We start from the raw sequence: 13,163 nt of genomic DNA on the forward strand, positions 1-13,163 counted from the left end.
CTCCCTGGTCCCCAGGCTGGGCGGATAAATGCCCCACAGCGGCTGGCGACAGCAGCCACCCCGCCTCGGTAGATAACAATTTGCATAAGAGCTCTGGGGACAGGAGAGAAGTCGGTCACCAGGATCAGTTCCGATACAGTAAGACGGAATAAAACGTCCACATCTTCACATCTGCTCGCCACGCCCTGGTCATCAGCACCCAGCCTGCAAAGAGCAGGGGTGAGGGGTTCCTGGAGCAGAAAGCTGAGGGGTGGGGATGGGCATGGGGCAATACAGGGCTGGGGGTCTTGGACCAGATGACTCCAGCGGGCTCTCAGCTTCTACCTGGTTATGTAGTTGTGCTAGGCGTGTCTCCTTTAAATACAATCACCACCCACCCTGGAACCTTCCATGAAAAGTGATGGACCAAAGCGGGAATGATGAATACATCAGCCATGGCAGGCAATCTTCAGGGCCCAAAATCTTGACTGAGTCTCCCCCTCCTGTCGTTTCTGGCCCCCTAGGAGTGCTGCTGAACCGTGAACCTGCCTGGTGACGGACCAGCACAAAACTTTCTAAATATGGAAAAGGGGGTTCCACCCTCCAGCTCCTGGATACCATGGTGGGTGGGTCAAAGGTGGCCCGAGAAGTCTCTAAACGACAAAGTCTGATAACCACCGAAGCCATGACCAGCTGGCTCGGCGACAAGGCAGGCACAGGGTCGGGGTGTGGGTGCCATGCCTGGGTCTCCGACTCCACTGCAGAGAGGCGGCCAGGGAAGTCCTCAGTCCATCCAGGGAATCCCCACCTCTCACCCTCCAGGGGTCTCCTGTCCTTCACTGGGCTCCTGGGCCTCCTCCCACACGGCCACATGCTGAGTTAACACCATCCTACCATCCCGGCCTCGAACATTCTCTGCCCGAAGCCTCCAGGTTGGCCATCCTCCCCTAGAACTGCCACCAGTCATTATTTCAATACAGCTTCTCCTCCCCAGTCCTACAGACCCTTGAATCCAGCAAAGGCCAAGAGACATCCCGCTGTCTACACCAGCCATGATCCTGCCAGCCCCCCGGTGCCTCTGAGACACTCCCTCCCGCCCAAGTTCACCCCAACCTCCAGGCCCTTGGACTGATGCGCCTCACAGCGTGTCCCCGGTCCGGCAGCACGTGGCCCTCACCCAACCCTCCACATCTCCAAGAGGCTCTCGTTCAAGCTCGAGTGCAGGGGCCTCAGGCCCAGTGCAGACGATCGCACAGCGGGCAGGGCTGGGCACCACGTCCTGCAGCCCCCACTACAGCCCGGGCCTCCACCCGCCTCTCCATGCCAGCGATCAGAACTGATCACCTCCCTGAGGACGCCTCTCAGGAAGCGTGCAGGGCAGTGGTCAGAGCAGCTGGCGCTCCGGCCTCATGACCACACCCTTCTCTCGCCCGCTCAGAGTGGGCACGTCCATCACAATCGCCTCCTCGCCTCAGGCCAGGCCGGCCCATGAAACTGCTCAATCACTGCCCGCTTAATAGGAACAGAAACAAGAGCCTCTCTTCTGTCTGTCCTCGGCCTCTCCCAACATCCCCCCAAAATGAAGAGTGCCCGCTCCATCCCCAAGTATCTCCCATCTTCACCATCCTCCCCTGGGTGCCCTGGGCAGGCAGGCCTGGCACACCATGGCCCCAGCTTAGCCCACTCTTAGGCAACCACCCTTTCTGCTGCAATCACAGACTTTCAAGGCATAATGCCACCCCAGACCCCGAGAGACTCCCATCATCTGCAGAGTCAAATGCCCCTTCGGCACCTGCACCCCAAGCCCCGGACGGCCCCACACCCACTCCCCTGCAGACCCCTGCAGCGCAGAGCGGCTGAGCTGCTGGACTCCTGAGGGGTGCAAATTCTGTGTGACTTTGGGAGCGTGACCTCGGATCTCCACATCAGCCTCACTGATGCCATAAGGGGACAATCCCAGGGCAGATGTGAGGATCAGGTGTGGTGAAGGCTGTGGGGCGTGGAGCACCACGCGTGTGGCTGCAGCATCCAAGCCTTCATCCCAACACATCTAACTGCTTGCTAGTCTGGACTGGGCGGTTCGGAGCCTCCCCACCGCATCCTGCAGGATCAGCCAGCTCCTCTCATTACTGGCTCAGGTGTCTGTGTCCTTACACACACACACACACACACACACACAGACACACACACAGACACACTCAGGTGTCTGTGTCCTGACACATACATACACACACACACACACACACTCAGGTGTCTGTGTCCTGACACACACACACACACACACACACACTCAGGTGTCTGTGTCCTGACACACACACACTCAGGTGTCTGTGTCCTGACACACACACACACACACACTCAGGTGTCTGTGTCCTGACACACACACACACACACACACCTGTGCACACCCTTCAGAGTATCAGTCACTTGCTCTGACCTGACACTTGCCACGTGCCATGGACACAACCACCTCCCCCTAGAAAACCAGGGCCGGCAGCTTTCTCTCTTAAACCCCAGCCTTGATCAGCGCTCTGCTGAAGAAATGCTGCCCAGGGGTTGATGCCATCGATCTAGGGGGCCGATTCCAGCTGAGTTGGGGGCGGGGGGAGCAGCAGGAACCCGGTTACCTCACAAGCACCAGCAGAGGTCAGCTGACTCGCCGGGGCCCGCCTCCTCTCGGATGCTCGGGTTTATTGGATGCTCAGCTTTACTGGATACTCCGGTTCACTCGGCCCCGGGCCGCCCCCGCCCCTTCCGAGTGTATCTAGGAAGTCTCCAGTGGTTTAGAAAGGCGCAGAGAAGAGGGTGAGTCATTTCTTCCCCTGGCCACAAGACTCAGCTGCAGCGGATCTGGGGTGGCTGCCCCCTGAGAAAAGCTGCCCCTCCCTCGGTGGAAAACAGGCAAACGCGATGGGGGTGGGGGGAAGAGGAAAGATTGCCCAGAGCCTGATTGCCTGGGGGAGGGGGGGTCCCCGAGGCAGAAGCTTCATTTTAGGGAGGAGAGAAGGACTGATGCTGAAGCTCCAATCCTTTGGCCACCTGATGCGAAGAATCGACTCATTGGAAAAGACCCTGATGCTGGAGAGATTGAAGCCAGGAGGAGAAGGGGACGACAGAGGATGAGATGGTTGGATGGCGTCACCGACTCAATGGACAGGAGTTTGAGTAAACTCCGGGAGTTGGTGATGGACAGGGAGGCCTAGCGTGCTGCAGTCCATGGGGTCGCAAAGAGTCGGACAGGACTCAGCGACTGGACTGAACTGAACCGTGCGGTTCAGAGGGGAGAAAGCCTGCTACCTGGAGAAAGCTTTCCTTGGAGGTTTCCAGGAAGGTGATGCTCCTTCCCCGCCCACCCCAAGGGCCAGAGTCTTGGTCAAGCCCACTATGCAAAACAGGGTGGGTGGAGATTCACGCAGGAGTTCCCTGCCAGCCCGGGATGGGGGTGGTCGGCCGGTTCACTGGGATGCTGCAAGCAGGAGCCACCTGCCCAGCCCTGGGCCCTTGCTGCGTGCATGCTCTGTGCTCAGTCGTGTCTGACTCTCTGCAACCCCCTGGACTGTAGTCCGCCAAGCTCCTCTGTCCCTGGGATTCTCCAGGCAAGAATACTGGAGTGGGTTGCCATTCCCTTTTCCAGGGGATCTTCCTGACGCTGGGAATGAACCACAGCTTCCTGAAAGTCTCCTGCCTTGCAGGCGGATGCTTTACCGCTGAGCCACTGGGGAACAGAAGGAAATGCAGGCTGTTGGGCCAAGTGCTTAGGACACTCAGAAAGAAATACAACACCTGAAATAATTCCTAACACTTTAAAGAGAGGCTATTGATGAGACCTCCCCTAGAGTCAATGCAAGGATCCTATGGCTCTGAGTACCTGGCATTTCCGAAGTTCTGAGAAGAGCGGTTTTCATCACTTTTTAGATGGCACATTCAGGGAAGGCCTGGGAGGCTGCAGTGGGCCCACAGAGATGGCCACTCTGCAAACACCGCCTCCCTGAACCCAAAGTGTCCAGGAATCTCCAGGAAACCACAGCTGTCACTGGACATTTCTGGGCGCAAAAAAACAATTTTAAAAAAGGGACACAAGGCAGCAGAATGTGCATGCCAAAGGCCTTCTTCTCAGGAAGACTGCTCTCTGGAATTACAAAAGTTTATGCCGGAGGAGATTTAGCACTTGAGGTGGAGATCCAGGAAAGCCATCAGCACACACACACACCCGCTCCCCACTTCCCCTCCCCACCCCCACCCCCCAGAATTCACAGGCTGCAGTGAAGCCAAGGGATGAACCTGGCCTGCAGTCTGCTCATACCGCCCTCCCCAGGCCTGCGTGGGCGGGGCTGCGCTAGCCCACCTCCTGCAGCCAGGCCAGAGGGGGTCTCACTCATGATAAAGACCAGACAGCAGTGGTGTGGTCAGTCTTTGTAAGCCACGCACACAACACACTTTCAGTTTAACGGATCACTTACAGACAAGATATAAAAAGGTAATTCACACTGATTGACAATTCCCTGGACCAAAGCCTCGTTGGGGGGGTGGAGGGTGGGGGGCGGGGGGGCCTCCTGCCTACTGGAGGTTTAACCCCAGGCTTTAAACCCCAGCACAGCGGTTAGGGTGGGCCGGCCCACCCCCAACCAGCCCTTCTAGGGTTTCCACCCAGACCCCCAAGGAGCCAGCTTCCCACCACCTTCCTCCTGCAGCCCAGGGCCTCCAGGCTCAGCCAGACCAGCCCTGTGCTCCTCCCAAGAGGACCAAGGCCAAGGCCAGGCTCAGCTGGGGGGCCCTTCACAGATGTCAACACAGTTCATCCCATTTTATCCCCCAAAGCCCTTGTGCCCTGGGTACAGTTATCATCCCTCATTTCACAGATTTGGAAAGTAAGTTGCAGAGGGCCCAAAGTGGTGCCCTGGATCTCGTTCTGGGTGTGCCTGTGCCCAACCCCTCCAAAAGCACCCAGGGCACCCAAGGCGGGGTGTGTGTGCGTGTATGTGGCTGACCTCACTCTGGGGTCTCCTGACTTGCAGGCTGGAGTGGAAGCTAGGGTGGAGAGGAGACAGGATGAGAGGGCTTTTGGGAAAGCAAGTGAGAGAACATCAGTTTGGTCTGCTTGGGGAGTGGGGCAGCGGGGGCGGCGGGGCAGTAAAGAGGTAACAGACTTTGGGAGCAAGCAGGCAGAAGAGCCAACACACACACACACACAGCTTGTCACCCAGTTGCAAGCGGGGAAGGGGCACCGAAAGTTCCAGGCAGTCTGGGGTAAAACAGGCACCCATTCATCTGAATCTCCAGGGACAAGGCACCAGTCCAGAAGTCAGGATTATCCCCAGATCCCTCCATCCCTCCATCAAGACCCACCCCCCTCCTTCTTAAGTTCTAAGAAAGGCTGAGCAAATCTGCCTCCCCACTCCCCACCGCCCTGACCATCCAGGCTCTGAAACTGCTTCTGCCTCCAGCCAAACTCTAGGGCATGCCTCCCCAGGAAAACTAAGTGGCCCCAAATCGCCCAGCCACTGCCCAGTCCACCTGCAGAGCCTGCCTCCTCCTGGGGAGCCCTCTCTCACCCTCCCGGCCTGCCCCCTGCCCCCCTCCGCGTGCTCCCACAGCCCTCTCCCCACTCCTCTTCCCAGCCCTGGGCCCCGACCCTGGAAGGCTGCAGGGCAAGTCTGTACAATGCAGCCTTCCCTTCCCTAGAGCGTAAGTACTCACTTAAGAAGCCATCAGTTCTTAGCATCAGACACACTCCAGGTACCCTCAGATCGGGACCCAGGCCTGGACATCAGGAAAGCTGCACGTGTCCCCCAGGAGACCTCCAGACCTTTCTCGGGTTTGTCAACTCCCTCCCTCCAAGGGTTACAGTATCAGCAACATTACTTCTGAAGCAAAATCTCAACACTCTGAGCAACAGAAGGCATTTATTTTGCTCACAGGAAACAGTGTGCACAAACAAGCAGAAATGCTTCCCAAAGGAGGTCAGAGTGTACAGGAAAACGTCCATGAATGTCTACGTGGCTACCAGGGTTTTAATGACCTGGACAAAGAAGACAGTTTAACGTGCTCATGATGGCATTTGAAACAGCGCTGCACCTACCTGTTCCGGCGGCAGTCACAAAGAATCACAGACCAGGGGATTTAAACCACACAAGTGTGCTTTCTCACAGCTCTGAAGGCCCTAAGTCTGAAGTCAAGATTTCTCCCTCCGTGGCTTGTGGGCGGCATTTTCTCCCTGGGTCTCCACACTGTCTTCCCTCTGTGCCTATCTGAATCCTAATCTCTCTTCTTATAATATCGGACGCCAGTCTTATTCAATTAGGGGCCATCTGAAAGCCCTCATTCCAACTTAATAACCTCTCTAAAGGCCTTGTCTCAAAGTGCAGCTGTACTCTGAGGGGGTAGGGCAGGGCTTCAACATATAAATTCTAGAAGGGGACACAATCCAGCTCACACCCAGATGTGCCATAGTTAACAAATACCAACGTTTCTTGCTTTTGTTTTTGTTTTTAATACGTGCTAAGGCACTTCAGTGGTGTCCGGCTCTGTGTGACCCCATGAATTGTAGCCCACCAGACTCCTCTGTCCATAGGATCCTCCAGGCAAGAATACCGGAGTGGGTTGCCATACTCTCCTCCAGGGGATCTTCCCAACGCAGGGATCGACCCCCATCTCGTACATCTCCTGCATTTGCAGGCGGCTTTTTTACCACCAGAGCCACCATTAAGTCTGTCACAGTATTTTACTTCTGTTCCGTATGTTCTGGTGTTTTTGGCCATGAGACATGTGGGCTCTTGGTTCCCAGACCATGGATCCAATCCACATGCCCTGCACTGGAAGGCAAAGTCTTAGGCACTGGAGCTCCAGGGACGTCCCAACGGTGATTCTTAGAGAACAGGGTGCATTCAGTGTACAAGAGCCCCGTTTGGATTTACAAAGGGCATTTTTCACAGTAAAAACTCCAAAACAACTCTGACATCACCCAGGCACCGCCACGCTCAGCTCAGCTCCCAGCTCCTCGGGCCCCAACGGCACGAACAGTGACTAGCTGGTGAAACTCCGGACAGACAGACACACACACTCAGGCTCTTCCGGAGGAAGAAGACTCTCACCTCCCAGCCTCACTGCCATTATCTTGGGGAAATTAGGAAAATTCACAGCACACGTGTGGGCTGAGATCAGTACGAACTCTCTACCTTTCCGTGAACTCTACTACTGGATTCATTTAAAACTAGGCATGTCTCAAACATGAATCCATAACTCACGCGAATGACCAGCAATTTTAACTAAAGACCCCGACACCGAGCGGAATGCACTGCTCCTTTTCTTTTGGAGCTACTTTGATGGACTGCCTTGCTCACTGGGCATAAATCAAGATTTTACCCTTGGAACTTGGGGGTTTTCTGTTGCTGTTGCTCAGTCGTGTCCATCTGTGTCTTTGCGACCCCAACGGACCACAGCATGACAGGCTCCCTGTCCTTCACCATCTCCCGGAGCTTGCTCAAACTCACGTCCACTGAGTCGGTGGTGCCATCCAGCCATCTCATCCTCTGTCGTCCCCTTCTCCTCCTGTCCTCAGTCTTTCCCAACATCGGGGTCTTTTCCAATGAGTCAGCTCTTCGCATCAGGTGGCCAAAGAATTGGAGCTCCCGCTTCAGCATCAGTCCTTCCAATGAATAATCAATGTTGATCTCCTTTAGGATTGACTGGTTTGATCTCCTTGCAGTCCAAGGGACTCTTAAGAGTCTTCTCCAGCACCACATTTTTTTTTTTTTAACTAGTAGCCCTAAAAACAAGTGTCTGGCAGGTCACAGTCCATGGGGTTGCAAAAGAGTTGGACACGACTTAGCAACTAAACAACCACAAGTCACGTATGAGGTCCAGCCTGCCAATAACTGTGTCACATTCAAACCCGGATATCTCTCTCCACGGTGGTAATAAGGCCCCAGGATAAATGGGAGCAACTCTCTCCCACCTGGCGTGCTCATTAGCCATCAGCAGCGGGCCTGACCTACCCCCGGGAATGGGCTGCGGTCACGCAGGGGACGGCCTTCCTGGACATGATGCTCTCTTTGCTTGTCTGACTGAGCCTGTGTGACTTACTGGAAGGATCAAAGCTACCCCCTGCCTTGCCTCACTCTGCGTTGCCCACTCCCTCCCCCAGAAATCAGTAGATCATAAACCAGGGTCTGTCCTGCTGGACAAAGCCTCAAGGGGTGGGGGGGATTGGAAATCTCCATGAAGCAAACTCAAAATAAATAAATCATACTTTGGGGGCGGGGGGAGTACAGTGTGTGTGTGTGTTTAAAGTAGATTACTTCCCACAAAGGAATCCTGTTCCCAAGGCTCCAAGGCGATCCACAGAGCACCACGGGAGCCACCTGCTTCTCGCCAACGTTAACTGCTCTGCTTGGGCCTGGCTCACACAAGCCTGGCCTGAGAAACACCCTGTTATGATAACTGATCAGATAAGAGCACTCAGCACCGCTCCCCCCACCACCCCCTGCCTTCACTTTGGAAGTTGAGCGCGGGGAATGTAATATTGGTGAAATAAAGGGACGTGGATCAAAAGGAAGAGTGAGGTGAGGCCAGGGTGCTTCTGGACGCCTAATTAATGCCATGTTCTCAATTCCAGCATGAATTAATTTTTAAAGCATATGTCTGCTTTTAAATCTATGCTGACCTTGGATGGAATGCACAAATGTTTCTGTTATCACACAACTCAAGAAAAAAAACCTAGGGATCACTCTGGAAACAGTAATTAATATTCTTTATTCATGAAAGAGCTTTGTTTGAAATATATGATTCAATCAGAAAGTCATTTTCTTTCCAAGTTTGCAGGGCTTCCGATATGAATGCAAAGCATATGACAAAGACACAACATAAGGACTGAAAACCACACGGCTTACTCCTCATAAATGTTTAAATTTGGTCCGGACAGAGCTGTGAGAAGCAACTCAGAGATTTCTGACGGAATATGTTGGATATTTTTATTCTCAGTTTCTTGAGACTATTTGCCTTTGTGAAAATAAAGTAAAGCCCCATGATGGAGGCTTTTCAGATGAGATTATCATCAAGCTCTGTCACGTGGGATGAGAAAAGACAGTCTTTAAACAGTCCTGTTTTAAAGAGACAGTGTTTCAACAGTGGGTGAGGACTGGAGCAGGTCAACTTAGGACTCGCCAGGGGGACTACTGACTACCAGTGTCTAGTTCCTGTCACTTGAAATGTGTCACTGCTCTGCGATCACTGCATCCCCGCTAAGTCCACACTCAGACTTCTAAGGATGACCTTGGACTGGGCGAACCAGCCTCCACTCTGGTCTTCATCTTCGGATGGTGATGCTGTACCAATTCAAATTTTTTTTTTTGGTCATCATTCAATCAGCAGTACCCGGGCTGCAGGACATGGTGCCCTCTTTCAACCCGTTGCGTATCAGAATATTCAATTGGAAAGTCTGTTTCCTTCATCTTGCTATTGTTGTTACATAGTTAAGCAACCCCAGCTGTCCAGGAAATACCACCACAATGAACACATTATTGGGCAGGGAAGAATCGACTGGGGCTCCTGACAGCCATTCCACCCGCTACAAAGAAGCCAGGAAAAAAAAGAGCCCACGTTAAATACACAGTTATGAATAAAATGCCTCCACTGCCTTTTATCACCTCGTCACAGGCCAGATTGAAATGAGCAGCTAGAGAACACTGATTATAATCTCCTCTCAGTAACAGTAAGATGTTTCTTCTGGTTCTTTATCTGTATTTTTCTGAAACTGACATGTTTTCCTTTGAATAAGAAAGGCTATTTTTAAATGTTAGACTTGGATGTAGGCAGGATTTTTAACAATTTTGTTTATGCTCTGAGCAAGATAGTGTTTTGTTTTGTTTTTTTTAAATCTAACTTCACATCTCTCTTCTCAAGCCAACCACCTTTAAATCCTTCTTGGAATGTTTCCTCTTTACTACTCAGTAAAAGTGAAAATGTTAGTCCCTCAGGGATATCCAACTCTTTGTGGCCCCATAGACTGTAGCATGTCAGGCTCCGCTGTCCATGGAATTCTTCAGGCAATAATACTGGAGTGGGTTGCCATTCCCTTCTCCAGGGGATCTTTTCAAACCAGGTATCAAACCTAGGTCTCCCGTATTGCAGGCAGATGCTTTAGCATCTGAGCCACCAGGGAAGCCTACCTAATCCATCCAATAATAAAACTGGGACAGATCAGGTAGAAGTGAGCAGTGAAGCTACCTCACGTTTCATTAAGCAGCAACGAGGGGACCCCACAGGGTGGCTAGGCGCCATTCTCTCCTTCCAGGGGAGGGAACAGGTCAAGGATGAGCCCCAGGCCACACAGCCACGAGTGATGGGTGAGGGACTTCCCTGAGGCCAGCTGACTCTAAAGCTGCCCGTTCCTCCCCTGAGCAGTGCTGCCTCCTCCCTCCTGTTGATCACTGGAAGAACAGGTATCGCTGTCTTTTATATTTTTGTCTCCAGCATGAAGCCCTCTTCCCCGAGGTTTCAGCAATCTTTGGGCAACAAAATTTTGGAATCTCCTGTGTTCACACGCATGCCCCAACCCCAGCTGTTCTCTTAGCTCAGTTCAGTTCAGTCACTCAGTCCGACCCTTTGTGACCCCATGGACGCACGCCAGGCCTCCTTGTCCATCACCAACTCCCGGAGTTTACTCAAACCCATGTCCATTGAGTTGGTGATGCCATCCAACCATCTCATTCTCCATCGTTCCTTTCTCCTCCTGCCCTCAATCTTTCCCAGCATCAGGGTCTTTTCAAATGACTCGGTTCTTCGCATCAGGTGACCAAAGTATTGGAGCTTCAGCTTCAGCCTCAGTCCTTCCAGTGAATAATCAGGACTAATTTCCTTTAGAATGGACTGGCTGGATCTCCTTACTGTCCAAGGGACTCTCAAGAGTCTTCTCCAACACCACGGTTCAAAAGCATCAATTCTTCGGCACCATTCTCTTAAGGTATAATCAACATTGTCACCCCACAGGCCCGTAACCAGGGAATTTGCTTAGGGCACTTTCTTGAGGGTGAGTGAACCAACAGGAAGAGTGTAGGGGTCATAGCCCCAAGACACAGGAACCCAGCATGTGGGTGGGCAGAACCTCAGTGGGTGTTGGACCGAGGCTGGAGCTGACCAGGTGGCCTGGGTGGGGACCCCCTTCGGAAAGGCTGCTCAGCTAGTCTCCTGCCAGTCCAGGTGTGTTTTCAAATGAAGGCATGATATGATCTACATGACTCGTGCTAAGTCACTTTAATCGTGTCCATCTCTTTGCAACCATATGGACTGTAGCCCACCAGGCTCCTCTGTCCATGGGATTCTCCAGGCAAAAATACTTGAGTGGGTTGCCATGCCCGTCTCCAGGAGATCTTCCCAACCCAGGGATCAAACCCATGTCTCTTATGTCTCCTGTACTGGCAGGTGGGTTCTTTACCACTAGCACTCCCTGTCCATCACCAACTCCTGGAGTTCACTCAAACTCATGTCCATCGAGTTGGTGATGCCATCCAGCCATCTCATTCTCGGTCATCCCCTTCTCCTCCAGCCCCCAACCTTTCCCAGCATCAGAGTCTTTTCCAGTGAGTCAACTCGTCGCATGAGGTGGCCAAAGTATTGGAGTTTCAGCTTTAGCATCAGTCCTTCCAATGAACACCCAGGATTGATCTCCTTTAGAATGGACTGGTTGGATCTCCTTGCAGTCCAAGGGACTCTCAAGAGTCTTCTCCAGCACCACAGTTCAAAAGCATTAATTCTTCGGCGATCAGCTTTCTTCACAGTCCAACTCTCACATCCATACATGACCACGGGAAAAACCATAGCCTTGACTAGACGGACCTTTGTTGGCAAAGTAATGTCTCTGCTTTTTAATATACTATCAAGGTTGGTCATAACTTTCCTTCCAAGGAGTAAGCGTCTTTTAATTTCATGGCTGCAATCAGCATCTGCAGTGATTTTGGAGCCCAAAAAAATAAAGTCTGACACTGTTTCCACTGTTTTTCCATTTATTTCCCATGAAGTGATGGGACCAGATGCCATGATCTTTGTTTTCTGAAGGTTGAACTTCAAGCCAACCTTTTCACTCTCCTCTTTCACTTTCATCAAGAAGCTTTTGAGTTCCTCTTCACGTTCTGCCATAAGGGTAGTGTCATCTGCATATCTGAGGTTATTGATATTTCTCCCGGCAATCTTGATTCCAGCTTGTGCTCCTTCCAGCCCAGCGTTCCTCATGATGTACTCTGCATATAAGTTAAATAAGCAGGGTGACAATATACAGCCTTGACGTACAAGCCTTTTATCCATTACATTTCCAACCTGCTTTCTAGGAAGGGTAAATATTTCAACTCCCCCATCATTATCTGGGGGGCTCTCAACGTTGCCCCACCTACAACAACACACAGGCTTCTAGGCACAGTCCAAACCGCCGCCGCGACACGGTCATGAAACGGACATCTCTATGTCCCTTTCATCACTGTTTTCACTCTCTGCTTGTTTGTTCAAACAGCGGCATCTCAGGTTAATTGCATTTTATGCCTTTACCTATGGAATCTTCATTTATATTGGCATGACCTCTATAAACGTGAAGAATGGCCATTTGGCTGTAACAGTCGGCGCAAGTATGTTTTCCATTGTCAAATGGAGATCCGCGTACATAAAAAACAAGGGTTTTCAAGAATGTGGCTGTGCAGACACCCCGGAGCAGTGTTCTCAATGGCACTAGCTCTCCCGCCCAGTTGGACTGCCCACAGAGTGGCGGCCCGGCTTGCCTCTGTGTTGGCTGGTCACCAAGGATGCCAACCGTCACTAGACTGGCATCCTCCTGAACAGCTTGCTAGCTCTTCTCACAAAGCATTTGCTAACATGTCTTTCTGGGCCTATCACAGGCAGTGGAAGCGAAACTCACAGGTATGTAATTTGCAGGAACAACATGTTTTTTCCTACTCCTAAAATCTATACTTTCTTTTTTCACTTTGAGTTTTCTGTGCCCTCTTTGGAAGGTATTCTTCAGGACAGCAGGGTGGGGGTGGGGGGGTGGAGGCCAATGTCATTTGCAGGATCCTCCCGGAGCTCAGAAGACGTGCAAGCTATAGTATGTGCATCGAGTTCCACCTTTTTTCTTCTCCGCTGTGCCTTCAGTCCCTAGAGCTGCCCTGGAGAACGATGGACACACAATGGATGCGGGTGGGGGC

The 13,163-nt window shown here is 52.3% G+C and overlaps 1 protein-coding gene across 3 annotated transcripts in view; it reads right to left on the reverse strand.

Annotated features, from left to right (window-relative positions):
* Nucleotides 1-13,163, reverse strand: part of AGAP1 (ArfGAP with GTPase domain, ankyrin repeat and PH domain 1) — a 570,436-nt gene that overhangs the window by 417,109 nt on the left and 140,164 nt on the right. The gene's annotated exons all lie outside the window — the stretch shown is intronic.

The sequence above is a fragment of the Moschus berezovskii genome, chromosome 4, assembly GCF_049115385.1.
Source record: "Moschus berezovskii isolate FMDL1 chromosome 4, NW_MosBer_1.0, whole genome shotgun sequence".
NCBI lineage: Eukaryota > Metazoa > Chordata > Mammalia > Artiodactyla > Moschidae > Moschus > Moschus berezovskii.